Here is a 14,906-nt window from a genome sequence, read left to right as displayed (position 1 = left end):
AGCCTATACTCTTAGCCACTGTGGGATTCTTGACTTTTCCAGATACTTCCACCTCTGTGAACTAAGTAGGTCCTCCCAGTTACTCAGGGGAGGAAGGAAGTACTGTCTCTGAGAGAGCTTTAGAGCCAGAAAAACAGTTGGAGGGTTTTTCACGTCTCCACTGTGTGCATGAGGACGTGGAGTCTTAGGGCAGGGTGGCTGGCTCACGGTCACACGGCAAGCCCATGACAGAAATGTGAATGGGTCCCAGGTCCCAGCACGGACATCTCCTGTCTGCACCAGGTGGACTGTAGTCACGTGGATACTCACTTGACCACTGAGCTCCCAAGGGTGGCACGCAGTGTCTTCTGGGAAGCATGAGAGGCAAGCACTGATTCCAGACAGGAAAGCATAAACACCACAGATCTTGGGAACTGTATGTAAAGGTGAAGGATTTCAAGTAAGGAGAGGCAGCTAGGAGTACAGATGGGAGGCCTCGCCTGGGAATTAGAAGACCCGGAGCCCCAGTTCTGCTGCATGCCCTCTGGCAAGTAACTTAATTCCTCTGAACTTGTTCAAGTGTTCACTCTCTTGAGGAACTTGCAACGTTCTCAAGACGGATCTAGCCCACCAACCCCTTAGCCGACAATGAAGCCTTCAGCAATGCAGGGAAGGGCCTGGGTGTGGGGTTGCAGAGAGGACTGAGGTCAGCATGGTCCGGGAGTGGCCAAGAACTGGTTCTCATAGAATGAGCTAGAAAGATGGGGAAGGGGCGCCTGGGTGGCTCAGTGGGTTAAAGCCTCTGGCTTTGGCTCAGGTCATGATCTCAGGGTCTGAGATTGAGCCCCGCATGGGGCTCTCTGCTCAGCCGGGAGCCTGCTTCCTTCTCTCTCTCTGCCTGCCTCTCTGTCTACTTGTGATCTCTGTTTGTCAAATAAATAAATAAAATCTTTAAAAAAAAAAAAAAAAAAGAAAAGTGGGGAAAATATTTTTCATTTAGTTATTTTCTTTTTCCAATAGCAAAATAATGCTGACTTGGGGTGCCTGGGTGGCTCAGTGGGTTAAGTCTCTGTTTTCAGCTCGGGTCATGATCTCAGGGTCCTGGGATCAAGCCCCACATCGGGCTCTCTGCTTAGCAGGAGCCTGCTTCCTCCTCTCTCTGTCTTTGCCTGCCTCTCTGCCTATTTGTGATCTCTGTTTGTCAAATAAATAAAATCTTAAATAATAATAATAATGCTGACTTACCAATGAATGTTCTAGAAGTCCAGCAAAGAACAAATTCAACCAGAAAACAAATACCTGTAATCTTAACTTCCGAGCATCCTTTCCATCTTGTTATTGGTCATGTTATTGGTTTTATACACAGGCAGGGAGCCAGGCAGTGAAGAGTGCAGTTTCTGGGGGTTAACTCCCTAATGCAAAATCCCAGCCCTTGTTTATACAAGCATGTGACTTTAGTGGGGACACTTTACCTCATGTATCCTGCCTCAGTTTCCTCCAATTTAAGCAGGGACAACAATAGTACTTCCCATAAAAGGTAGGTGTGAGGAAAAACCTCTAAAGGGACTTAGAATAGTACTTGGCACATGGTAAACACTAGACAGTGCTTTTTCTTGACATTTGATTTAAAGTCTTTTCTGATGTGATTAGAAGTTCTTCACAAGTAGGTTTTTCTGAGCTGACACAGTATTCCATTAATGGATGTATCAGCAATCACTTGAGAAGAGTTCAGAAAACCAAGGGAGACAAAGAGCAGAGCCTCTTGTCAGTGGCACAAGCCATATTTCCAGAACTTTCCTTTTAGGGTCCACTCATGGGGCATCACCATCTCCCAAAACATCCATCCCTCCCTCTGTCTCAGACAGATGGCTCTGCTCACACCTCTGGGTCCTTTTCCCCAGTTCTGAGAATTCACTCTGCTCCCCCTGCCTGTTTGGCTGCTGACAGATAGAAGATTTCAGGCCAATCATTTTGTAGAAGGCCCTCATTCGGATTTGTTTGATGTTCCCCTTTGATTAAATTCAGGTTATGCATTTTTGGGAGGAGATCAGTTTCATTTTCTACAAGGAAATATTAAATGCATTTGGAATTAATTTTAGTATGATATATTTTTCTTCACTTATATGAAACACCTCCTTTATCACGTAGCAAATACGTAATTGTATATAGCTTCTCTTTCTGTGATTCAAAAGCTGGTGTCACACTGTTTTAATTACCATGGCTTTGTTATATGCCCCCAAATGTGGTAAGGAACAAATTCCTGCTTAATGATGATCCTTTTCTCAAAAACGTCTTGGTTCTTCTCTCCCAGGTGCACCTTAAGATCGTATGATCGAATGATCAGGTTCCTCAAAAAATACCTTCGGGACTTAAGTTGTTTTAAATGTCTAAATCACGGTAGGCAAGACGGACAAGTACTAAAGCTTTCCATCCAGGAGCATTACATACAGATCAATCAAGCCTTTTGTGTCTTGGGAAAGTCTCATATTCTTTGTGAAGCTCCGGCCCATTTCTTGTCGGGCCGTTTACTATTTTTGAGTCTCTTATGAACGGACTCTTTGTATCTCTTGTTCATTGCTTTTTCTGGCTGATTTCAATTAGCTGATAGAATAACAGAGTGGTTCAGTTCATCCTCCCTTAGACTGACGACGCAGGGTCAAATCCTAAGTCGTCACTCATTTTTGCGTGCCATCTAAGGCAAGTCACATGACACTGTGTGCCTCAGTTTCCTTACCTGTGAAATGGGGGTGACTGATGGTATCTGCCTCATAGGCTGTTCTAGAATGAACTAATAGAAAAGTGCCCAACACATATGCAGTACTAACCAGGGCAGTTTCCTAAACAAGCCCCTTTCTGACCTCTGCGGGCCTTTCTCATCGATACAGTAGTGAGCGAAGGGGAAGTGGCCAGTAGTTACCCTGGGGAAAAGGGCTTTATTTAACAACTTGACATTGACTCTGTGGTGTCAGGAGCAGTTCTGAAGGGAAACTTCGCTGGGCTTCTTCTTGCTCTCAGGCTCTCCCCAACCCAGTGCCCTCCTAGTCTCATGTTGCACCCCTCCTGATGGTGACTCTGGCTCCGAGTCTCCCTCCCCTCGGTGTGCACAGATGGAGTTCTGGCCCTCCTTCCTCATGGCTATTTCCAGGTGCAAGAGTCCAATAGGCAGCCTATGGCCAGGCCAATCTTGGAACAGAGGCCAGTCATCCTGGGGGAGCACAGGCATCTGATTTTAGCAAGTTGGCTGGGGTAGGAGCAGATCCTCTTTGGAAGGGGTATGGGCCACAATGAGCATAGGCAGCACCACGGGCGTGGGCATTTTAGATGAGGTCACGCCCAGCAGAGCCCAATAATCCACGAGAAGAGATTCTGCGCGTATCCAGGAATGGATACCAGAGGAGGGGTGAAAAGTAGAATATTAGAGCTCTGCTCCTGTCCTATATTATTATTTGGAATGTTGAGTGGAATTCCACTGGAAAGAAAGGATTTCAGCTTTCTTAAAAACAAACAAACAAACAAACACACAAAATACCCTCTTCCTATCCTCTCTGCTGATCTCCCACTTGTCCTTCAAGCTTTCCCAAAAAATCCTACCCAAGGAGGTCCTCCCCTTACATTCTCTCGAAATAGTTCTCCCCGTCTTTTGGAGAAGTCATCACAGCTTGTAATAATGTATTTATTTTTAGAGGCAAGTTGTTTATCGTCTGTCTTCCTCCTCGGACCAGAGGGGCTGAGCCAAATCCTGGCTCCATCAGTTCTAAATGAGTATCTTTGGAACTTTCCTGAACACCCCCGTGCCTCGGTGGGTTTATCCAGAAGAGGAGCTCATAGGGTCCTGCCTCGCAGGCTTGTTGCGAAGATACGGTGAGATCCTCAACGAAGGAGCATGGCAAGGGCGGAGCGCTTTTACTACAAGCTGAATATGGGGGCCGTGATCATCGCCCCCATCACTCGTTTATCCCATCCTTAGCGCTGAGGCTGTGTCCTCGTTCACGGCTGTATCTTTAGCACTTAGCAGGCGCGGTAAGACTCAGGAAATGCTTACCAAATGAATGACAGGGAGAATGAACGGGGGAGTGAACGTTTCTCCGCAAACACACCTGCCCTTCTTCTAAGGAGGCATTTTCTTTGCGCCATTAGGGCTGATCTTTCTTATTTTTCAAGTGGAAAAACACAAAACTTTTCCCCAGGTGAAAACACTTAAACGTAGCCTGTGAAGGAATCCCAACATGTCGTGTGTTCTCAAAGATGCTTTGCCAGGAGACTTTATGGGGAAGCTTTTGAGGTTGTGAGGAAGTGTAATTTTCCTTGTGAAATGTCTAGGTTTCTTTTCTGGGTCATTTTTCATGTGCTTGTCACTTTCCCAGACTAATTGGTAGGCTCCTTTCCCCGGCTGTCTGCGTAGGCTCTTGCCCACCTGGCACAGAGCACTTGGGTGTCGGGGGGAAGCTCCCAGGAAGGGAGCCAGGACGTGTGAGTTCCATGGGGCTTTGGCAAGATCTCTGTCCTTCCTTGGGTCTCAGTTTCCCTATCTGGAATACAAAAAGGTTTAACTCTATAAGCAAACAAAAGACAGTTCCAAGGCCTAAGGGAAGCCACTGACTCAGTGTTGGGCAAATTCCAATTCCAGAAAGATCTTTTGGCTTTGCACACTCAGCATTTTCTCCTTCCACCATCTATGGGGCTCACAGTCCCACAGTCCCCCGAAGTCTTCGAATGCAGTAACTAGTAAGACAGCTCCTTTTATGGGGGTAATTGCACAACCCAGAGCCATAAATCCATGCCCAGGGTTTAATCGGGGGTCCTAGTTTCAGCACCGAGGGGGAGATGGGGACATGCAATTCAGTTCTTTTGCACTGAAAGGTTGATGGTCAGCCCCTCAGGAATGGGAGGAGGGCCAGCCTTCACTAGAGGTGCTAGGCTCCCACTTTTCCCGATAAACTCTGGGGGATGGCCAAGAAATGCATTTGTTGGCCCCAAGGACCTTCCAGGGGAACCTGGGATGACCTCTCAGCAGGGCAGGCAGCCCTGGAATAATGCCCTTGAACACACTGCAAGAGGGAGAGACTTCACAGGCTTCAGGTCAACCTACAAATGTGGGCCATTTTTTGGGAGGGAGGGTCAATCTCAGATGTGACATCAAGGAGGGCCACTCATAAGATCCCTTTATCCAGTCTTCAGGGATTTCCTTCAAGTTTCTTAGAGACATGGCCAAAAGGGTTAAGTGAAACAGAAGTTGGTGACAGTGGAAAGCTTGCAGCCAGAATGGCCTGGGTGCAAATCCAGCTCCATCCCACTTCATGTCCCCTCGGAAGCTACAGGGAGGAGAACAGGGATCCCTTCTCCTCCTGAAGACTTGCAGCAAGGATCAAAATCAATCTTGCATGTAAAAATGCCCAGCCCATAATAGGAATTCTGACCATGTGTAAACTCCAGCAAAACATGTGAATCCTTAAACAGAAAATGCATAAAAGGAATTTGAGGAAAAGGAAAGAATGCCCTCCATCCCTGGCATCCTGGGAGAAAGAGACAGATCACAGGAAAGAACGATGTCGGTGTCCGTGTAGTGGGCTGAATGGTGGCCCCCCAGGAGTTATGTACACGTCCTAGTCTCTAGAACCTGAGAATGGGACTCTATTTGGAAATAGAGCCTTTGTAGATAAAATGAAGTAAAAATCTTGAGAGAAAAGGGTCCTCCTGGAAAATCTGGCTGGGCCCTGAGGCTGACAACAAGTGTCTGTATCCCCAAAAGGCAGAGTGAGCCTTGACACAAATAGGAGAGGAGAAGACAGACCAAAGAAACGTCAAGAAACGTCAAAAGAAGTTGGAGGAGGCAAAGAATGGGTACTCCCCTGGGGTCACAAGAGCATGTAAGCCTTCAGTTTGGACCTCTGGCCTCCAGGACAGTGAGAAGATATATTTCCCTTGTTATAAGCCATCCGTTCATTGTAACGTGTCATGGCAGCTGCAGGAAGTTGGCACCACAGCTCGGGCTGGAGAGCCAGCTTCTGCCATCAGGAAGGAGCAGAATGGAGGAGGCTATGCTGGCCCCCAGTCCAGGCTGGGGGAGGCTCCTACTGGCTACCTTTGCAAGGCTCTGACTCCACGTATGTTCTGGTCTCCACTGCCCGACATCCATTTTCCTCTTCTTCTGTCCTCTTTTTGGATATTCTCTCTCCTCCACTCTGTGGGTCTGTAAATCAAGTCCTTTGTGGTCCCCTATGAAGAAGAGAGCATGTAGCCCAGAGCTGTTCAAACAGACCCTCTGTTTCCCAGGACCCAGAAACTTGAGTGGAAAACATTGCAAGGGCAGTGCCCCCAACATGCCTGTTCCATCTCAGTACGCTGAGCTCCAAAGCCCCTTTTACTGAACCACTTTCCCGCCCCCACCCACCAACCTCAACCTAGGGATCCCTTCCCTCCAGTTTTCCTATCAGTTTCTTTGTTGCCTGGGTCCATCGCCATTGTGATAGCTCATCAAGGAAAGGGAAAGGCTCAGGAGATAAGGGGAGTGTCCTACTTTCCTGATTAGCTGCTCCCTGGCGTGGATAGAAAACTCAAGGGGACACCGGTGGCCTTCATGCTTTATGTTCCTTGTCTGTCCCTTAAAAAAAGAATGTCCTTCTGCATTGTCCCTGCTCACATGAAGCTGTTCCCATGGCCTATGGACATTTGAATCCACAGTTCCTGGTGCAAAGTAGCATTATTGATATTTCGCAATTGACATATAGAACTTGGAGCACGGAATCTCTTATCCTTGGAGGAGTCCTGGTCCAGCCAAAGCTAGCCACAGGGAAGGGTGAGAAGCCATTTATGGAAAGCCTGAGATCCTACAAGTCAGAAAGGAGACAATCCACTCAGACTACTAAAACTTTAGTCAACCTGCGAGAAATAGAAGGGACTTTAGAATACATTTACTCCAGAATCACAAATGACTAGCTGTCAGGGTGCTTAATCCATGCTCATGGCAGACATTACTAATCAACTGCAGCACTCCCTCCCTCTGAGCCCTGCCATGGTTTCAGAATCCTTCCCCATGCAAGGCTCCACCCAGTACCTACTGATTGAGTTAAATGAACACAAAACCTGTTTATCTTCATTGACCGTGCCCAAATTCCTCCTTTGACAAATGGAGAGACTAAGAAGAAAAAGGACATATTGCAAAGTCATCGAACACATGAGTCATAGATGCAAGACCCACGTTTCCCAGATCCCAGCCCCCAGCACTTCCCATCACCCCACCAGGGCTCTGGGGTGGCTGCCTCCTTGCAAAGTATTCTCTGCCCTTACACTTCTGCTCACTCCATCCAAGCAAGCCCTCAAGATTGTAGTGTTTATTTTAGCGAATGCACAAATCTGGTCTCTAAAGGATGAGCATTAATAAAATATGCCTTCTAACTCTATGTAACAAGGAAAATATAGAATACATTTTCCATTCCCATTGATCCTCAGGCCACTGGCAATCCACCAACAATTGATTTAGCCATTTGATTAGTTTTGGGGGAAAACATTATATTTTAATGGGGTATATATAATTCTAAGTTACTGCTTTGAAGTTGAACCAAATATTAAAATTACCTCTTTTATGGATGCTGGATAGCCATGAAGCTTTATAATTGCAGCCTGGGCTTTTGTAAGGGATTTGAACCAAGGAGGTGATTTCTGCAAAGCCAACTGCGTGGTCCTGGTGACGGCCAGGCTAGCCAGCCCTTTGACGAGCAGAAAGACACAAAGGACAGAGCTCGTGATCAGCCTTATGTTTGGCCCGCATTTCACAGTTTTTATAAAGAACCCTTCTGGAATGCTTCCCTTCCAAACAGGTCCCCAAACTGTCACTTCTCTCCTCTGCTAGCTCCCGAGTCTGAGACACCACCAACAATTACCGGGACATCTGCATTTGTTTTTTTACTACAGATATTCTTCCTGACCTGCTGCCATCCATTGTCTCCATAGCAACTAAAGAGATTCTTTTAGCAATGCAAATCAGATCGGGTCACGCCATGGTCAAGCCATTGCTTAAAATCCACCCATGGCTTCCCATTACTTAGTGTAGTGTTGGCAAATTACGGCCTGGGGTCAACTCCAGCCCTGCTCACTGTTCTTGTCAATAAAGTTTTATTGGAACACAGCATCCTCCATTTGTTTGCATATGGACTATGGCTACTGAATAAGCATAACTGTCAAGCATGTACAACAGAGAGCTCATAGCCTACAGGGTCTAAACTATTCCCTGTACACCTTTTGACATAGAAAAACTTGCTGACCTCTGACCTACAAGACAAAATTTAAGATTTTTATTCCTAAGCCCACCAGGCTTTCTGTGATCTGGCCCTGCCTGTCCCTGAACCCTCCTTTGGCACCGCTCTCTCCTCTACTCAGTTATATGATTAGGCCACCCGTTCTTCCAATACCCAATGCTTGGTGCTGCCTCAGGACCTTTGCCTTTGCTGTTCACCTAATGCTCATTCACCTGACTGTCACATGACTAACTCCTTCCCCACCGCTTAGGTCTTCATGAAAACGTCATATCCTCTGAGTGGCCATTCTGGTCCATTAATGATGATCCCCCCAGTCACTCTTTTACTCACTGATGTCTTTAGTTTTCTTCAGAGTGAAGATGAATTAGAATTAGTTTTCCAAACAAGACGACATTGAATGCAAAAAGGGTTTTAGTCATTGTGCTGGGACAATAGATGTAATGGGGGGGTCATCTGGTCACTCGACCCACGGCATCTGTTCTTTGTCTTTATCCCCCACACTGAGGGAACCCCTGAGAGCAGGGGTGGACCTAGGGTCTGGAAGGGTTCTGGCAAGTTTGTGTAGAGACGCTCTCGAACTCCTCACAGCAGCCGTGTGGGGAAAGGGCCGCTGCTGTCTTCGGTCACCGTCCAGCAACTGGCACCAAGCTCAGGGGCAGAGAGGCAACCCTGGCGCCCATATCCTCGCTCCAGCACGCCCCCGGCCTCTTGCACACACATTACCTCGAGTGGCCCTTGTACATCAGTAGTAAGGGTCAGTGGCTAACAGGAGCTCCATTTTATAGATGAGACAACTGAGGCTTCACATGGTGAAGAGACTCTCCTCCAGAGGCCTGAACTCAGTCAGACCAGGACTCCATCTCCTCTCACTTGCCCATGGGCTCTTGGCCCATCAGGCATCTGCCTTCCACCTTGACAGTCCACGGTCCTTATAGGCATTTGCAATCTTCTAGACAAAGAGGATGAGGCACCTTTACAACGACCCTGTTGAGAGACAGGCAGGAGCCACCAGGAGCCAGACCCAGGCCCGTGACTGCCCTCCCTGCCCTGGGGCCCAGCTCCCAGGCCCTTCTTGATTTAGAGCAGAAGCCTGACCCTGGCACTAACCCCCACTGCTGCCCTTGGCCCAGGAACCTTGCTTCAATACCCTGCTCAGGCATCCCAGACCCTCTCTGAAGCCTCTGGACGTCATCACTTCAGGCCTCGCTGTGCTTCTTCCAGAAGACACCTGCTGCACCCCCGCCCCGGCCCCACTCCACCACCGCGCCCGCCTCCGCAGCCCGGCCCTAACAGGATGGCTTTCATCCTCATTCAGATACATATTGTATTGGCTGAGAAACATCAAAGGGGCCGTGTCGTTACATATTCTATTTCTGAGAGGAGAAAAGCAGCCCCTTGCTTTATTAACGTGGCAAATGTTGACTCTTGTAATGAAAAATGCACAAACGCTGGGCAATTTTTGATGAATAGGTAATAAAGAGGAGGGCCCCGAATGGCGAGAATTAATTTCTCTTCGGGGTCTCCATCGCGAGGAAATGGAGTCCCTGTGTGAGGTCACCCAGCCTTCCAGACAGGTCCACGTGGGTATGGAGACGGTGGAAGGCCAGATGGGAGCCCAGTCCCAGGACACTTGTCGTGTCTAGTAAGAGGGTTCCAGCAATGGCCTCTTGACTTCAGGGCAGTGGTATTTATCAATAATTGCAGTAGTCAAGTCATAAACATCTCAGAAACTGTTAATGTGTGCTCAGCTCTCACAGCCATCATCTCAGAGGAGCCCTAGGAGAGGGTACAACTGTTCTCATTTCCTGCAAGTGGAAACTGAGGTCAGAATGACTTTAACAAGCTGCCCCAGGACAAGCCATGAGATTTTTGAGCCTGGAACCCAGCCCCGGGAGACCGCTGGAGAGAAGTTCACAAGTGTAAGATGCCCTTAAGTGCGTAGATGTTGTGATGGAGGGAAGCAATTGTGACGGTCTTTCTGTCTTATCTCTGGGCCTCACACAGTCCTCAGCACCCAGCACCCATCAACACATGCTTGTTGACCCCAGAAGACTGGTCTTGCCCAACTGAATGAACTCATCGATGATCTGTTGACTTGTGCCCTCTCTGGGGTATTGGTTTGGCAGCTCAGTAGTGTCAGGGCTGTAGGCCAGCTTCTATGTGATGCTCTTGGTCTTTTCCTCATGGCTACAGATTGGCTGCAGCAGCCCCAACCAACCATCACATCTCCACACTACAGCATCCAAAGTTACTTGCAAGGGCAAGAGAATGTGAGAGAGGCCATTGTTGGGATGCTCTTCTCTTTTAGTAAGATGAGAAAAAAACCTTTCCTAAAAGCCTTCCAGGGACATTTAGATGTAAGTTTGTATTCAACCTTTTCACATTTGATAATGATAACTTGAAGAAAGGTAAAGGGGGGACACTATAGAACAAGGAACCCCCAGCATCTGACCCCAAATCACAGCAGGCACCTCTGTGGACTGCTGAGCCCTGCAACCCCCCCCTCCCCCCCCCCCCCGCCCAGACCTGTCCACACGAAAGCAGAGAACGGGATTTTAACGTGACCAAGATCAGCTCCTGCACCTGCCCAGGGGAATGGTGCTTGAAATAGAAATTAAAGTAACCTATGGAAAATGGAGAAAGGTATTTTCTCTGCCTACCCAACAATGTTTTGTGTTTCTAAAAGCCACCCAGGAGTCCCAGGGGATAATGGATAACCAGCAAATGAGAGAGGAAGAGGCAGGATGATGAGACTCAAGAGAGTTAGGAAGGGATGGGACAAGCTTCAGAATGTTCCTGCTGCACTGATAATGATGAAGATGATCATATTAATAATACTGTTTGTTAGGCTTCTACTGATGATGTCCCATTGTGGACACTTTACAAAGCACATTTTCTCACTTAAACATTACAGTGACTTATCACGGGAATGGTATTAACCCATTTTACAGATGAGGAGCCTGAGTCTCACAGGGCATAAGTTGTCAAGGTCACATAGCTAGCAAGAGACAAAGCCACAGTTAGTCCACTGATGATAGGTCTCGGAAACCTGGTATGAGGGAAACAGGGACAGGTGGGACCAGTTGTCTTCAGCCTCAGCCGATCCCATAGCCAGGATGTCCCTGGAGTCCTCCAAATCTCCCCCCAGGCCTCCCAGATGCGGTAGCCCTCCGCCCCCTTTGGAGGGTCACTATACTGAGTGTGGACTCACACTCAACACTAGGGATTGAGGGTGGGACTTGGGCCTTAGACTAGATCAGAGTTTCCCTGGTAGCATGAGTGTGATAGAGCAATAGGGTTCAAACAATGATTTAGTCATGACATCACCCCACATCTGCTGCCAAACCCTAGCCTTCCGACAGTTGCCATGGCTCCAGAGATGGGCCCTGCTTCCAGCCCCACAAGCCCCCTCTACATGGCTGGCCTATCCCCAGCACCAGGCACACTCTGCCTGCTCACCCTCAGACCTGAATCCCTCACCTGGATCTGTTCTTCCCACTGCAGTCTGGGTGCAGAAAACCCTCCGGAGCCAAGCCCTACCATTCTATAGCTTCACTCTCATCCTGCTTCAGCTTTTGATTTTAGCAAATGCTGCCAGCTTGCTAGATAGAGCCTAGATATGGCCTTGACTATGCTGGTGCCGACTCCCCACATTCCACAGGGAGTAGACTTTCTCAGATTGTCATGGCAGGCTGTCATGTATGGTTGTGCAGGTTGTGCACTGCACAAAGACTTCCAGCATGAGGGCATGAGCAAAGCTAAACTCAGCCCACACACTGCACATCAAACCATGTGACCTAGCCTGGGGCTGTATCTGCTCAGAGAAAGAGGCATCTGCTCTTCATATAAGACACCATAAGTAAGCCAAGCCACATCCTAGCTACAGGGAAAGGGGCAACTTTCTATACTACTTACGATCGTGTTATATACACTAGCATGAACCGAGTCACTCTGTGATTTTAGAAGACACTGTTTCAAGTCTCAGTTTATATAAGCTTTGAGACCTAGGAAAAGAGGCATTACCTTTCTGAGCTGCCTCAGTATCTTTGAAGGTCATTCTAATCATCACAACAGGACGAGTGGCTAAAGAGTGGGTCCCGGTTTTCAACAGGCAAAGGAGAAAACAACCCAGGCTCCTCTGATTTCAAAGACAAAAGCAGACACCACAGCTTAATTATTTTCCTAGCCTGAGAATGATATTTGATGTAGACCTTCTTTTGGACAAGACAGACCTGAGAGCAGAGAGAGAAGGAAATTTATTTTCCAGGAAAACTTGAAAGTATCTGTGGCATCCTGATGCTGTCGCTGATTGAGATAATTCAAGAGCATTATTTATTCATTATCTGGGGGTTTTTGGACTCTGAACTCAGAGGTTTGATTTCCCTCCCTTCCCCTTCTCTCTTTTCTCCCGAATATTTGTTACAGTTGCATTTTTCAAACCATTTACTGTTGAGAGGGTAAGTGGAGTGACAGAGCTCATAATGTGCAAATAAATGGGAACGAAGCTCGTCAGCTCGAGTGGAATGAATTACTGTCGCCAGCGAGATGCCATGATGGGGAGCAGCTGCCTGACGCCGGGTGGGGGCTTGAGCAGGTACGTCGCTGGAGTGGCCGGAATAACACTTACTATGATTTATCAAAGAGCACTTGAAAGCCCCTCGGAGGCTTTAAATAGGCATGAAAAGAGGCTTCGTGGCACTCAGGCCCTGGCAGAACAGAGTGATTAGCGGGCTCAAATGCCTGACCCTGTGTGTGGCTTCCGGACTGGAGAAGCCGGAAATCTTCAAAGGCACTCAAGAAAGATGGCCAAGTGGGGGCAGTTCCAGGCGAGGGGACTTGGAGCCAAGTCCCAAGGAGGGAGGCGGGCTGGGGTTGGTGGGGGGACACTTCTTAGGATGAGGTGAGCAAACGGGAGGCTTCAGGAACTCGTAGGTGGTATAGATGCTTCACAAGTCTGGGGGACATGGGGTCTGGAAAAAAGAGGGGGCAACCGTGAGAGTAAGGTTTCTCAGTCAAGTTTGCACATAAAGCATGCATCAGAACTCTAAGCCTGTGGTCTGCCCACTGGTAATGCTTGGAGTCACCCCAAAAATTCTCCCTGCCCCAAGTATTCTCCCCCATTTGCTTGCAATGGTGCCTAAAATGTCCCCATTAAAGAGGACTCCTTTAGGACAAACGGCACCCTACTTGCACAGCTTTTTCATGCACGAATTCCTTTAAGAAACATAGCACAAGATGTCACATTTGAATAAATCCTGGGAGGTGTTTGGACTAAGCTGCAATTTCCCTCCTTTCTGACAGTTTGATATCCATCCTGACGGAGCAGGAATTTTCAACCTTGGCTCTGTTGACATTTTCGGACTGGATAATGCTTGGTGGGAAGAGGGGAGAAGTTTCCAAGTTGTATTGTAAGATGTTTTCAGCCTCCCTCGTCTCTACCAATTAGATGCCAGGAGCACCCATTCCGCAAGTCACGAGAGTCAGAAATGTTTCCAGACATTGCTGCACGGCGGCCCCCAATCCCACCTGGGGATGGACAACCCCTGCTCTCCTGTGACACTCTCAGACAGTGCTGGAATGATCTCTTGTGGATCTGCTTCCTTGCTTTGAATTTAAAACCATTTTTAAAAAATTAATGTTTTTCCTGAAAAAAAAAATCAATTTTAATTGAATTGAACAGAAAAAAAAAAAAAAAGGAAGTAAACCTGAAGGAGTTGCTGAGCTTCCGGCTATATGTTTTGTTATGACAAGACCTATTTAAAGTTAAGGAAACAAAGATTACGAAAGCTGAAGGGTTTGGAGTTACTTGGTTTGGTAAGCTGCACACTTGAGCTTTAACGATGCACGCCCGTCCTTTCCCTCCAGTCTCCACCCATTTACTGGTTAAGGCTTTCATGTCCTCCAAAACTCACATGTTGAAACCCTCAGGCCAAGTACCTCAGAAGGTAAGCTTATTTGGAAATAGGATCTTCCCAAAAGAAGTCTACCTAAAGTAGAAGTTAGCAGAGTGGGCCCTAACCCAGTAGAACTGTTGTCCTTATGAAAAGGGGAAAATCTGGACATGGAGACAGGTGCACACACAGGGACAACACTGTGTGAACATGAAGGCACAGATCGGGGACACCGGGCGCTGCTGGCAAACCACGCCTTTAGGAGGCACCAACCCACCAACACCAAGATCACAAGCTTCCAGCTTCTAGAGCTGTGAGACAAGGCATTTCTGTTATTGGAAACCCTCAGTCGGGTCTCCTTTTTACAGCAGCCCTAGCACACTCATGGAACACTGGATGTTTTTCTTTTAGTTATCATTAGCTTTATAGTTTAGGTCAACAACGTGGGCATTCTCTTCTGTGCCCTAATCCCTAAAATCTTCAGTCTGAACTTATGTATCGAAATGGGGTAAATGGCCCCACCTGGGCGCTCTCCATTACTTCTCATTCCAGAATTCTTCTTTACTTTGACTCATCCCTAAGTTGGCTAGATTCCATGAAGCCTACCTTCCTTTCTTTCCCCTCCCTTCCCTTCCTTCCTCCTTTCCTCCCTCCCTCTCTTCTCTATGTCTCTCTCTCTCTTCCATGAACGATCCCTAGTTCCTACATAATTAAATTCTTGCATGCTTAAGAGTATGTGTTGTCTCTATACTTGAGTGGTAGTTTGGTTGAGCATAAATGT

The 14,906-nt window shown here is 47.6% G+C and overlaps 1 long non-coding RNA gene across 1 annotated transcript; it reads left to right on the top strand.

The window, feature by feature from the left end:
- Positions 1–95: 95 nt before the first annotated feature.
- Positions 96–13,948, top strand: LOC309852269. Its single transcript, XR_014305144.1, has 3 exons — positions 96–530; positions 12,660–12,828; positions 13,681–13,948. It is a non-coding gene; the product is annotated as an uncharacterized lncRNA (long non-coding RNA).
- The last annotated feature ends 958 nt before the right edge of the window (positions 13,949–14,906 follow it).

Source organism: Mustela nivalis (genome assembly GCF_964662115.1).
Source record: "Mustela nivalis genome assembly, chromosome: 18".
Taxonomy (NCBI): Eukaryota; Metazoa; Chordata; class Mammalia; order Carnivora; family Mustelidae; genus Mustela; species Mustela nivalis.
The sequence above is the reverse complement of the archived record's forward strand: the minus strand, read 5'-3'. Positions and strand labels throughout refer to the sequence as shown.